The sequence below is a fragment of the Lissotriton vulgaris genome, chromosome 7 (assembly GCF_964263255.1).
Source record: "Lissotriton vulgaris chromosome 7, aLisVul1.2, whole genome shotgun sequence".
NCBI classification, from domain to species: domain Eukaryota; kingdom Metazoa; phylum Chordata; class Amphibia; order Caudata; family Salamandridae; genus Lissotriton; species Lissotriton vulgaris.
This window is the reverse complement of record NC_141695.1, coordinates 171868354-171880629: the sequence shown is the minus strand read 5'-3', so window position 1 is coordinate 171880629 and position 12276 is coordinate 171868354. Positions and strand designations below refer to the sequence as shown.

At 44.0% G+C, this 12276-nt stretch overlaps 1 protein-coding gene across 1 annotated transcript in view; it reads left to right on the top strand.

Moving 5' to 3' along the window:
* The window catches only part of LOC147701108 (chemerin-like receptor 1), a 64838-nt gene that overhangs the window by 30505 nt on the left and 22057 nt on the right, over positions 1–12276 (top strand). The gene's annotated exons all lie outside the window — the stretch shown is intronic.

Below are 12276 nucleotides of genomic sequence, written 5' to 3'. Positions count from 1 at the left end.
GGAACCCTTGGGCCCTCTTATGGGCCTACGGGTGCAAGCAGAAAATTGCGGCCTTGGCAGCGTGCTGCCTCCAGCGGTGCGGGATCAGTAATCCCTGGTATGGCTGTGCTCTCCCGTAGTGCTCCCCCACACTGCAGGAGCTCTTGGGCCCTTTAATGCGCTGCTGGGTGCAAGCAGGAAATTTGGGCAACATTGGCGGCGTACCACAGGTGGTGCCGGGATCAGTAGCCCCGGTATTGCTCTGCTCTCCTGTAGTGCTCCCGCTATGATTCGTCATGTACATATATCCCTTCTGCCACAATTTTGATTAGATGGTACTGCCAAAACTTCCAAACCAGGCTCCCTTTTGAGCTATAGTTAAGTAAGCCTGTCTGCCTTGGGTCCACATTCAGCATGTCATTATCTTTTCTAGAACTCATGAAAATATCAGTTCATCTAAATAATTACTTTGCTAACAGATAAGGTGAAAACATCCTGCTACAAGCTACATGATATTTACAATTCATGATCTGACAGTGAATGTGTAAGATAAGCATGCAGTCCTAGTTGAAGTACTTTCATCATGCTGGTTCAACCTGGTTATGTCTCAGGTCAATGGAAAGCCTCACAATGTCGTTTAATATCAGTGGTCTGACCTATGTAAACCCCATGAATAGACAACTGAATGGTAGAGGCCTCAGATTCAGGTTATCATGCAAGCTCCTGCCAGACTGCTGCACCATTTATTATTTTGCTGGGTGCTGACACAGAGAGGAGAGAAGTTACACCCAGCTGATGTATTTTTTCCTACAGAGGGAACACTCTCTCCCTAATGAAGTCTGATAACCATAGCTTATTTACTGTGAACAAGTGTGTCGCTCGCAGAGTTCCAAGAATAGCTATAGGCAAGTTAGCTACTCCATGTTCTCATAGTTTACCACACAGAAGTAGTCTTGAGGGTGTTATGCTGCTAAGACCATCGTGTTAGAACTGTCCATATATGTTTTTCCCTACTAGCAGCATGCACTAGCCCTCTTTTAATTATATTCTTAGTGGTTATTCCTCATGTACTAAGTAACAGGATGTGACTGTTGAAATAAACACTTTTCAACATACATAGTGTGTTTTCTTAGTGCAGTACTTGAGTGGGCTTTCTAAACAAAGAAATTGGTTTTGAATTACCACGGTGTCCCTGATCCCTTTATGGGACTGTCAGTAACCCAGAAAGCAGGAGGCGTGGCTTGATGCCTGGTAGAGATGGGGGCATTTTTGTGAGCTGCGGAGGGATGGCACTCGAAGCAGTTGTGCGATGGCAGCCTCCTAGGACACAGACATTCCTTAAGTCAAGAAAACAAGTGTTATTGTGCAGTAGCTGCACATTTGTGGTGATATCGGCGGTGCACTTCATTTCCACAAAAGTGTCCACCATTTTCTTCACGGAACGTTAAGGCAGCGGCTGCCAGCTCCTCACTTCATTTTCATATTGCCCTGCATTCAGCTAAAGTTCATTCCAAATGTGGAAACTGGAGTATATTGTTTAGAGTGGTGTAATGTTTTTACAACAGGTGATGTTTAATGAATAATTTTTCTTGAAAATACGACTCATATACCCGGTTGTCTAAGCTGTTTCATGTGGCTTCATGTTTGCCTCTAGCCCTACACCTGTGGTAGCTCCAAAATATGAGCAAAATAAAAACATTTAAACAACCCCTTCGGTCTTCCTCAGACAAACAGCTCAAACACTCTTCTGCACTTTAAACTTACATTGCAATGGATGAAACATCCTCACACAAGGGCTCTGCTTCCACCTCCACCGTTGTTCCTACACATCTAATGGTGGTAAAGCATCAATTAACCCCAGGATGCATCAAGCACCCATTCTACGAATCCCAAATAGCGAAAAATAACGAATCGCTATTTAGAATTCGCAGAACGGGATGCATCATCAAAATCGCTAAATATCTGCGTTTCGCAACCGCCCGCAATCGACAAATGCGAATCCGCAAAAAATCCCAACAAAATCGCAGAGTCGACTGTTTCCAACCCCAAAAGTGCGATTTCGCAATTACCGAAATCGCTATTAGCAATCTCGCAGATTGCGAGATCGCAAAAACATGAAGTCGCAACTTGAGCACAATGGTGACATCACTACCAGGAAGTAGCCTGCTCCATGCATCGTTTGGATCACAGAGCTGGATACAGGAGGAGGTAAATCACTGAGCTCCATAAGACACACCCTGCAGACACACCCTGCAGTGCCAATACAGGATTGAACAAAATACCAGAATGTCCCAGGAAGCTGCAGGACAAAGCAAAAAACACAGGCAGCGCAAAATAAAATTTAGCAAAAAAGAACTGGAGTCTCCCTTCTTCTTTTGGGGCGGTATTCTACGCCCTATTCGAGCTCGTTGCTTCGCCTAGAAATTATGGTATTCATCTTGCTTGAGATTCTGATTCAGCTCGTAGTTGATCTTTTATTTGCTCAATAAAGGTTTCTACCTCTCTGGGGTCTCTAATGTTGTGCATTTTATTTTTCCACATGATCCTTAATGAGGCGGGGAATTTCATCTGGACATTGGCTCCAAGAGATTTTAGTTCTTGCATATATTGTCCTAACTCCCATTGTCTGTCTTGGGTAGTCTTGGACATGTCTGAGCGAATCCTGAAGGACCAGTTGTCCTCTTTCAAAGTACCATGTTCTAAACCTTCACTTAGTAGTCTTTCTTTCAGTGTATATGTTTTAAAATTTATCAGGATCTTTCTCGGTGTCTTCCTGTCTTTGTTTTTCCTGAAAGGGTCACGATGTACCCTCTGTATGTCATCAGTAAGATTGACTTCCTTGACCCATAAGAAGTGTTTTTCAAAAAGAGAAACAATAAATTTTTTGATGTCCGTACCCTCCAGGTTCTCCGGTACATTAAGGACCCTTAGGTTATTCTTTCTCGCCTGGTTTTCTAGCGATTCTAGCTTCTCACTCATGCTTTTTTCATTTTCTCTTAGCTTTCTTATTTCTTTCTGGTTTGTGTCAATTTTCTTGCCGAGATCTTCCACCACTGATTCGACTACGGCCACTCTTTCTCCGAGGGCGTTCATTTTTTGTTCCAAAGTCTCACATACCTCTTGTATCTTGCTCTGATTAGCCTCTGAGACTGAGAATTTCTCTCTCATTTCTCCTAGGACTTTGTCCATGAATTTTTCCAAAAGCTTCTCTGTTTGTTCTACCATGGAGAAAGGCTCTGTTGCCACTGGTTTTTCATGTTGCGGTATGCTAGTACCAGAGGAGTTAGGCATGTTGATATCTCCCAACTCCTCCATTTGTGGGACTTTGAAGATTATTGTTTCTTGTTTCTTTCCCTGAGGTTTTTCACTCCCTTTTGTTCCGTTGGTGATTTTGGCGCTAACAGGGGGTATAGTGGGTATAGTGGCGTTTTTTAGGTTCGTATTTGTATTTGCGACTGGGGGGATAGTTTTTTCTCGGGGGTTAGGGTGGTTAAGAATATTTGGAAGTTCACACCCTACTTGAGCTTGCTGCTGTATTTTAAAAAAGGATCTGAGAGAGGGAGTTATTTTAATTATCTGCTCTGTCTGGTCTTTTGCTTTAACGATTTTGTCCTTTTTCTGCTGAAGTTTGGTGGTTTGCTTTCTTTTTGTGACCTTAGGTATAACTGTTTGTTTGGTTGCAAGTACTTGTTTGGAGAACTGCCTATTTCTTAAGCAGTAGCTGGACCTTCGCTTGCTCCCTGCTCCGTCCTCTATTCCTTCTATCGGGCTTCCTTTGCTCCTAGCTCCAGAGTCTGAGTCTAATTTGAGTGACTTCCTCTCTATTTCAGGAGCACTTGGTATATTTGGATCCACTTCCGTTTCTACTTCAGAACCCCTCTCTTTCTCCCTCTCTCCCTTCCCCCTTTTATCTCCACTGTTGCTCTTTGTGACCCTATTTCCCCCACAGCCCACAAGTAAATCAAGTACAGTCACTCCCTCACCTCCGACCCTCCCCTGTACCTTGCTCATGGATTCCTGTTGCACCCAAGCCCTGGTGAGCAGCCTTCTCCCTTCTACGATCTCGTAGTCTCCTTCTTTGCAGCGTGTGATCTTTGTCTCCGATTTTGCCGAGTTTATCCGGTTCAGTATCAGCTCAGCCGTGCCTCTGCCTCTGCTCCTCACCCGGGACTGTGTTTGTTTCAGGGTCGGGAAGAGTGCCTCGTCCGCGTTACTGCCGTTGCTGTGGCTGTCACTGCCGCTTATGCCCCGGAAGCGGAAGGACAATCTTGCAACTATGCTCCGGCAACCTCTGTTGGCGTCCGATGCTGCTGCCCAGGGACCGCCGTATGCTGCATGAAAAGTCTCAGGATCTCGTGCACCCATCCCCTTATAGAGAGGTATTTGAGAAGTGATCTACTACGTTTTTTCCTGTTCGTCTAGCTGTCCATGATCATTGTCTTGTGCGCGGCGAGCGCGGAGCTCACAGCCGGGGACTCCTATCCGGCCGCCATCTTCCTCTTTATTGAGCAAATAAAAGATCAACTACGAGCTGAATCAGAATCTCAAGCAAGATGAATACCATAATTTCTAGGCGAAGCAACGAGCTCGAATAGGGCGTAGAATACCGCCCCAAAAGAAGAAGGGAGGCTTCCTCAGGGTGGGAAACAATGAACCTCACAAAAAAACACAAATATCGCAAAAAAAGAATGCACGGGTGGGGAGCAAAATAGGGAAAAAAATAGAAAAAATGTCCTCAGCGCTCACAGTAAAAGGAACTATCGGGACCCATAGAACACGGAAAAAAACACGATACCCCTAACAGGAATGGCGACAAAATCTAAACAATTCAAGGTACTCTCTTGGAATGTTAATGGATTTAGGACACCCAGCAGAAGGAGAAGGATTCTTGAATACCTGAAGGAAGTAGACAGCGAAATAATTATTTTACAAGAAACGCACCTCCTAAGCACGGAATGGGACCAAATAATGAAAAATCTTAAATGGGTTGACACCTATGTTTGCACAAATCAAGATTGCAATATCAAAGGCATAATAATAATTCTTAAAAAAACACTTAAAGCCAAAATAGAGCACAAATCAGTTGATAACAAAGGAAGATGGGCCTTTATTAAAGTAAGAATATATGAAAACTCCTTTACCTTGGCAGGATATTACGGTCCAAATGTAGACGACCCAACTCCCTTACAAAAACTCTATACAGAACTACTATCGACAACTGCTCCGATAATACTAGGTGGTGATTATAACATTTTGATAGATCCAAGCCAAGACAGACATCCCCCAGGGAAACAATCAAATCTACCTAAAATGAGAGAATGGTTAGGTAATTATAAAAATGACCTGGGTTTGCTAGATATGTGGAGAGAGAAAGGAGACAAAAAATATCCTTACACCTTCCACAATAAAAAACTTGGCCATAGATCAAGAATTGACTACTTCTTAATAAATGGAGCACTACGAGACAATGTCAAAAATATAGAACATTTACCAGAACATCTATCTGATCATTCGGCGGTCCAACTAACCATACAAATAACGAAAAACAATATGCAATCAAGATGGACGGTTGACCGCACAATATTATTAGACCCACAGGCAGCAGAAGAATTAGAGTCAACAACAGTTAATTTTTTTAAGGAAACCCAAACTGGCACATCAAAACAAATCACCTGGGACACATATAAAGCGGTTATTAGAGGAAAGCTACTAAGCATGGGTTCCCACAGAGCCAGAACCGCAAAATCAGAAATTGGAGGTATGGAAAATGATATTAAAGAACTTGATCTTAAGATAATGGCGGAGAACACTTCAGATGTAAAAGAATCGTTAGAGAAACAAAGGCAACAACTAAAGGAAAGACTGGTAAGTCTCCTGGAAAACAAAGTAAAGACTAGATGGGAAGCCAGTAAGTTATCTAATCATGAATATGGAGAAGGATGCGGAAAGCTGTTGGCTTGGAAGACAAAAAAAGAGCAAACTAGAAACAAAATAATCTGCATTCAACAAAACAATAGAAACGAAACTGAGGACTCCCTAATAATGCAGGAATTCGCGAAGTTTTTCTCCAATTTATATAAGGAAGACATAAACCCCACAGAGGAACAGATTCAGAAGTATCTAGACCATATACCGCTTCCACAACTAACGGAAATGGAAAAAGAAGAACTAAATGAAGATATCACAGTAGAAGAGGTTAGAACCGTCATAAAAGGCCTAAAAAAAGGTAAAGCAGCTGGCCCGGATACCTTACCTAACGAGCTCTACCAAATTCTAAGTGACTCTCTGGTGTCACCACTAACAGAACTACTTAATCTAATATACAAAAAAAGAGATAAAATTCCAGATTCTTGGAACGACGCAACAATTAGCATAATCTTAAAACCAGGAAAAAATCCAGCAATATGTGAGTCATACAGACCCATCTCACTACTCAACTGTGATTATAAAATATATATGCAGGTCATGGCGAAAAGACTAGCCGTGATAATGACAAATCTGATAAATCCTGATCAAAAAGGTTTTGTAAAAGGTAGACAAATACAAGAAATCACACATGAACTCTTTGCTGCAATTGATATAGCCATCGCAGAAAAAGTCCCACTAACCATAATCACCTTCGACGCTGCCAAAGCGTTTGACAGAGTAAACTGGACATTCCTTAACAAAGTCATTAGTAAATATAATCTAGGGGGAAATTTTGGTAACATGGTGGCAGAGATATATACCAAACCAAGGGCTAAGATATTAGTCAATGGGAATCTTACAAGCAATATTGACATACAAAGAGGGACAAGGCAAGGATGCCCACTGTCACCCCTGCTTTTCAATTTATATATTGAAGCCCTTGCAGCCTCTTTAAGAAACCATGCCACAATAACCCCTTTTCAACATCAGGACTGGTCTAAAAAGGTGGCACTATATGCCGACGATCTGATGATTTTTACAAATGACTATAAGAGCTCTGCTGCTGCAATAGAGTCCACAATAGCCAAATTTGGAAGAGTATCAGGATACCTGACAAATCAAGAAAAAACAGAGGCTATGAGCTGGAACACACCCGTCAATAACCCATACACAAAAGAAAAAATAAAATACTTAGGTATCACATTGGTGAAAGACATAGAAAAAATACCTCAGATAAATCTGAATAGAATCGCCATTGAAACCACGAAATTACTCAAAGTATGGGATGGGCTACCTCTTAGATTCCTGGGGAGATCAAATCTAATAAAAATGTCTATTGTGCCCAAATTTACTTATCTCTTCAATACAATCCCATTGGAATTCAAGAGAGACGCCTTGAAGAAGATTCATGGTGAAATCACAAGTTTTATTTGGTCATCGAAAGGAACAAGAATATCATGGAAAAAATTAAGGAGAGGAAAGCATGAAGGGGGAATAGCAAGTCCTGATCTTATTGAATACTGTAAGGCATTCCAATTAAAAAATATGAGACCACTTCTAAAGAGCTCCCAGTTTTACCCTGACTATCTGCAAAATATGACAGGCAGACGTGATCATTTCCTATATAAATTTGGACACCCAAAATTTTTGAAAAAGATAAAACTGAAGATATTAATCAACGCAGTAAAATTATGGTACCAAGTTAGAAGCACTTTAAACATACCATATTATAGCTCACAGGCCCCCATCTGGGATTCACCAGGCACTCCAGAATGTTTAAAAGACTCTTTGGCCCTACCTTTAAAGGAAAATGGAATTGTAAAATGGGGTCAACTGATGGCAGGAAACATCATAATCTCCTGGAACCAAATAGCTATAAATACAAACGAAACAGTGTCCAAATTTAAGTACTATCAATTGACAAGCTGGGCAAAATCGATCACAGATAAGAAAGAAGGAAATGAAAACATGGAGAAAGAAATGCTGAAATCTTCCCCAATAAAAAAGGAAATATCTAGGTGGTATTGGGCTTTAATCACAGCAGGGGAAGAAAATGTACAGATTCCAGAAGCATTATGGAGGAAAGACATACCTGACGTAGATATATATAACATTTGGACAAAATCATTGGAAAAGTGCTGGTCCCACATAAAACCAGCCGCACTGAAGAGAAATCATCTTTTCACAATGCACAGGGCATATTGGACCCCAAAAAAATTATCTAAATTCAAAGGAACCACCGTCAAATCTTGCCCAAAATGCGGACTGGAAAAGGCAAATGATCTACACATGTTCATAGACTGCCCCATGATAGACACCTTCTGGAAAGAAGTGGGTAAGATGATATCACTGGTTTTGGGAAAACAAGTAAATGTAAGTATAACTCTTATTATCTTTGGGATCAACATAAATAACGAATGGGGTAAGTTAACAAAAAACCAAGAAAGCTTACTGTTTGTACTGATACTTCTGGCTAGACGTCAAATCTGTATTAATTGGATTAAACCAACACCACCACAGCATCGGGATTGGCTAAACTCAGTAATAAAAACTAATAGAAATGACAGACAAGGGAAACCGGGTAAAAGGTTTAAATTTTGGGAAATCTGGGAAAACTTTTATAATATGGCATAGAAATCTTAACGAGTGAATGTGGTCTCGAAAAACAAAGTCCAATGATTAAAGCGGAGACAATAATTCAGACTGGAATAATTCCCGTCGAGTAGCCAGGAAGGCTAGCTCATCCCACAAAAACAGAATTATTGATTATGATAAAGGTCTCAGGAGTTCCCAAATCCTAAAAACACCGGAAATGAGAAACACCCCTCTTCAGATAGACCAATAAGGGGCCGCGAAGGTACAGAAGGTTTGGATGGAATGGGCTCCCGAGTAGAACCTTACACATATAAGTCGCAAAATGAGGACAAAAAAAAAAAAGAAAAAAAAAAAAAAAAGAAAAAGAACTGGAGTACCTGATCGAAGGAATCAGCAGGGACCACAACCAACTGTTTGGGAAGCTGTCCCAGAAGGTGCTCGAGGCTACCAAGAGGCGCATCTGGGTGCGCATCAAGGCTAAGGTGAACGCGGTGGGAGTCACGCACCGGTCCATTGATAACTTAAAAAAGAGGTGGTACGACCTCAGAGGCCGTGCCAAGGAGCGCATTGCTGAGAGACTGGGGGAGAGACTGGCTACGAGAGGAGGACACTCCATAGTCCCTGAAAACACACCCATGGAAGACCTAGTGGAGGACACCATCCACCCTGCAGCCTGCATGGGCGTCACTCAACTGGACACCTCCCTCGCCACACACCAATCTCAAGGTAAGAGCCATGCTACTGCGATGCCGTACCCTAACAATGCCCATGCCCCCAGTGCAATCCATATTTGTAACCCCAGTAATCTAGTCCCTGCTCCTCCCAAACGCCCAAATGCATTGTGGAACCTGTAGAGTGTCAATGTGCCCTGATAGCCACACACAATCAGAATAGTCAAGTAACACATACCCCTAAAGCCAGTCAGAGAATGCAGACATCAAGCAATAGCGAGCCTGCATGCATGTTGCTACATCCCAGGTGTCTGAATCATATCATAAATCATGCACTCATCCATATCAGAGGTGCTGCGGTTGGTGACATGTCTGACAGTGAGATTCTCCACATTGCGGAGACACCTGTAGTGACGGAGGGGGAGAGCCAGCCAGCACCTGCACCTGCACCTGCACCGAGACCCAGGGCCATCCCGGAAGCTACAGGTGGAGCACAACCTCACCACTCGGCACGCATGACAGTGGAGCAGATCCCACCCCCACCCAGGAGGCTGACACGACGCCCAGCGAGCGTGCGGGCCCACGCCAGCAGCAGGTTAAGGCAGCAGCGCTCCGTGCCCACCACTGCAGACATGGAGCAACATGCACACAACTTGGGCCTGGGCATTGAGGCTCAGATGCTTGCTGTGCACCGTAAACAGGCGCAGCACATGGCAGCAATGCAGCTGCAGCTATATAAAACTGCATGCAACATTAGTCTCCTCACTGAGAATGTGCAGGAACTGACCACAACGGTGAAGGAGAGAAACCAGCTGATGGTAGCGCTTCAGGACATCACCCGCAGACGCCACATGCAGCTGCTCACACAGCTATCTGCCTACACAAATTCCAATCACCTGATTGGGAACGCCACTCCCAGCTCTCGCGCAGATCATTGGTCATGCAAATCCAGATGGTCCAATGCTGTGCTGACGTTGCAAGGGCCCTGGAGCAGGTCACCAACGCTGTGGAGCACCAACAGGCAGCAGACCATGGCAATGCAAGGCGGTGGGGATGATGCCAGCGAAGGTACATCTAGCCTCAGCAGCCTGTCTGTGCCGGTGCAAACTGAAAGGTGGCGTAGTTCCCGGGCCAACATTGCATCCCGACAAAACCTGCCTGACGTGGAGGGTGAGAGTCGACATGGTGTCCGGCAGGAGGCGCTAGTTACTTGACATTTCCGGCAGTGCCGTGGTGAGGTAACCATGCACGCCAGCTCAGATTACATGAGCTTGGATGTCTGAATACAGTATCCCTATTCTTTTCTGATGTAAGCACATCGAGAGCTTGTAAATTAAACAAAGGCGTTATTTTGAAAACAATACTTCCTCATGTCAATCATTGATGTGGCTTGCATGAGTGCAGTGTTGTGTGAGGGTTATGGATTCACTAGAAATAGTTCTGTGTGATGTTGGCACGGCGCCAGTGACCTTCAGCAGGATTCTCCCCGTATGAATGATGCACATGTGCAGGTGTCAGGTTGTCCCCCTCCGACTCACTACCAGACACCTCCACAGGTATCCTCCGCTTGGTGGCAATATTGTGGAGTATGGCGCACACGGCCACGATGCAGCAGCAGACCTCACAGCGGCATCAGATATCGGGCCAGTATTTGAGGGCCCCACCAGTCTTGTGGAGGATGCGGAATCGACTCTTTAACATGTCAAATGTTCGCTCTATCACATTTCTGGTGTGTATGTGCGCAGCATTGTACCTCCGTTCCTGTGGTGTCGGTGGGTTGAGGTATGGGGTGAGGAGGTATTCACGGAGGGCGTAGGTGCTGTCACCGGAAGGGAGGAGCAGAGGGTCAGTGCCTGTTATATGCGGCAAATTGGTTTTGACATATTGTATGTGGGCATGTGTACTTAGCTAGGAGATGTTCCTCACCAAATTTACCCCTGAACAAGCGGGTGTGTATGCCCCTGTGCCGGAAGATAAACAAATCATGCGTGCTCCCTGGGTATTGTGCCACAAAAGTCTGTAATGATGGTCTTTGCATTGCAGACCATATGAATGTTGAGGGAGTGGTATGACTTGCGATTCCGGTACATGTATTCGGTCTCTGCGGGTGGACAGATGTGAATGTGGGTGCAGTCAATGCAGCCAATTACATGGGGGAAATGGGCGGTGTGATAGAAGTCTAGTTTAGTTTGCATTAAGTCCTGTTGGGTTGTTGGGAAGGTGTTGTAGTGATGTATCTGGCTCAGCATGGCGTCCAGGAAACTCTGTAGGCAGCGAGACAGTGTACTCTGGGATATACCCCCTGCATATGCAACTATCCCCTGGAAGCTGCCGAAAGCCAGGAGGTGCAGGCAGCACAGGACCTGGACATGGGTGGGCACGGCATTGGTCCTCCGTGTTGGGTACCGCATCAGGGGGTCTAGGTCTCTGATGAGCTTCTTAATCATTGCCCCATTGAGCCTGTATTTGGAGTAGATCTCCTCTTCAGTCTGTCCCAGTAGTGTAATGCGCAGCCGGAAGATGCGCTCCTGGATCCTGCGTCGGTTCTGGGCTGCAGCCTGGAGCCTCAGCCGCCTTGCCATGATGTAGAGATCTGCCATTGTGACTTTCCTCATGCTCCTACTGAGTCTCCTTCAGTGTGTTTGATTTACCCAACACCTGTTTGTTGTTTGCAAAATATTTTTTTTGTTGCCAATTTGACTTCATGGTTACCACCTGGTTTTGCTTCTCCTTAAATTGCGACTCGTATTTAGCGATTTATGGTATTTTCGCTATGTGCGATTGATGATGAATGGGAATAGCTATTGTTTTTGCTAATTCGCTATTTGGCAGAGAATTCGCAAATGAATTTGCTAAATATGTGGGAAATCGCTTTTAAGGAATCGCAATGGGGGTTTCCTACTGATTTAGTGATTCTTTGTTTTGCGAATTTGCAATTTGCTGCTTTGTTACTTGATGCATTGCGGAATTGGGAATTGCAATCGCAATTGCTGTTTCGCAGCGATTGCGATCACTATTTAGCATGATGCATCTATGCCCAAGAGACTGAAAAAGGATCCATCATCTCTTACAAAGTCTCCCTCTCTAGTCTCAATGGACTTCTTGTGAAAGAAAATAGGGTTTT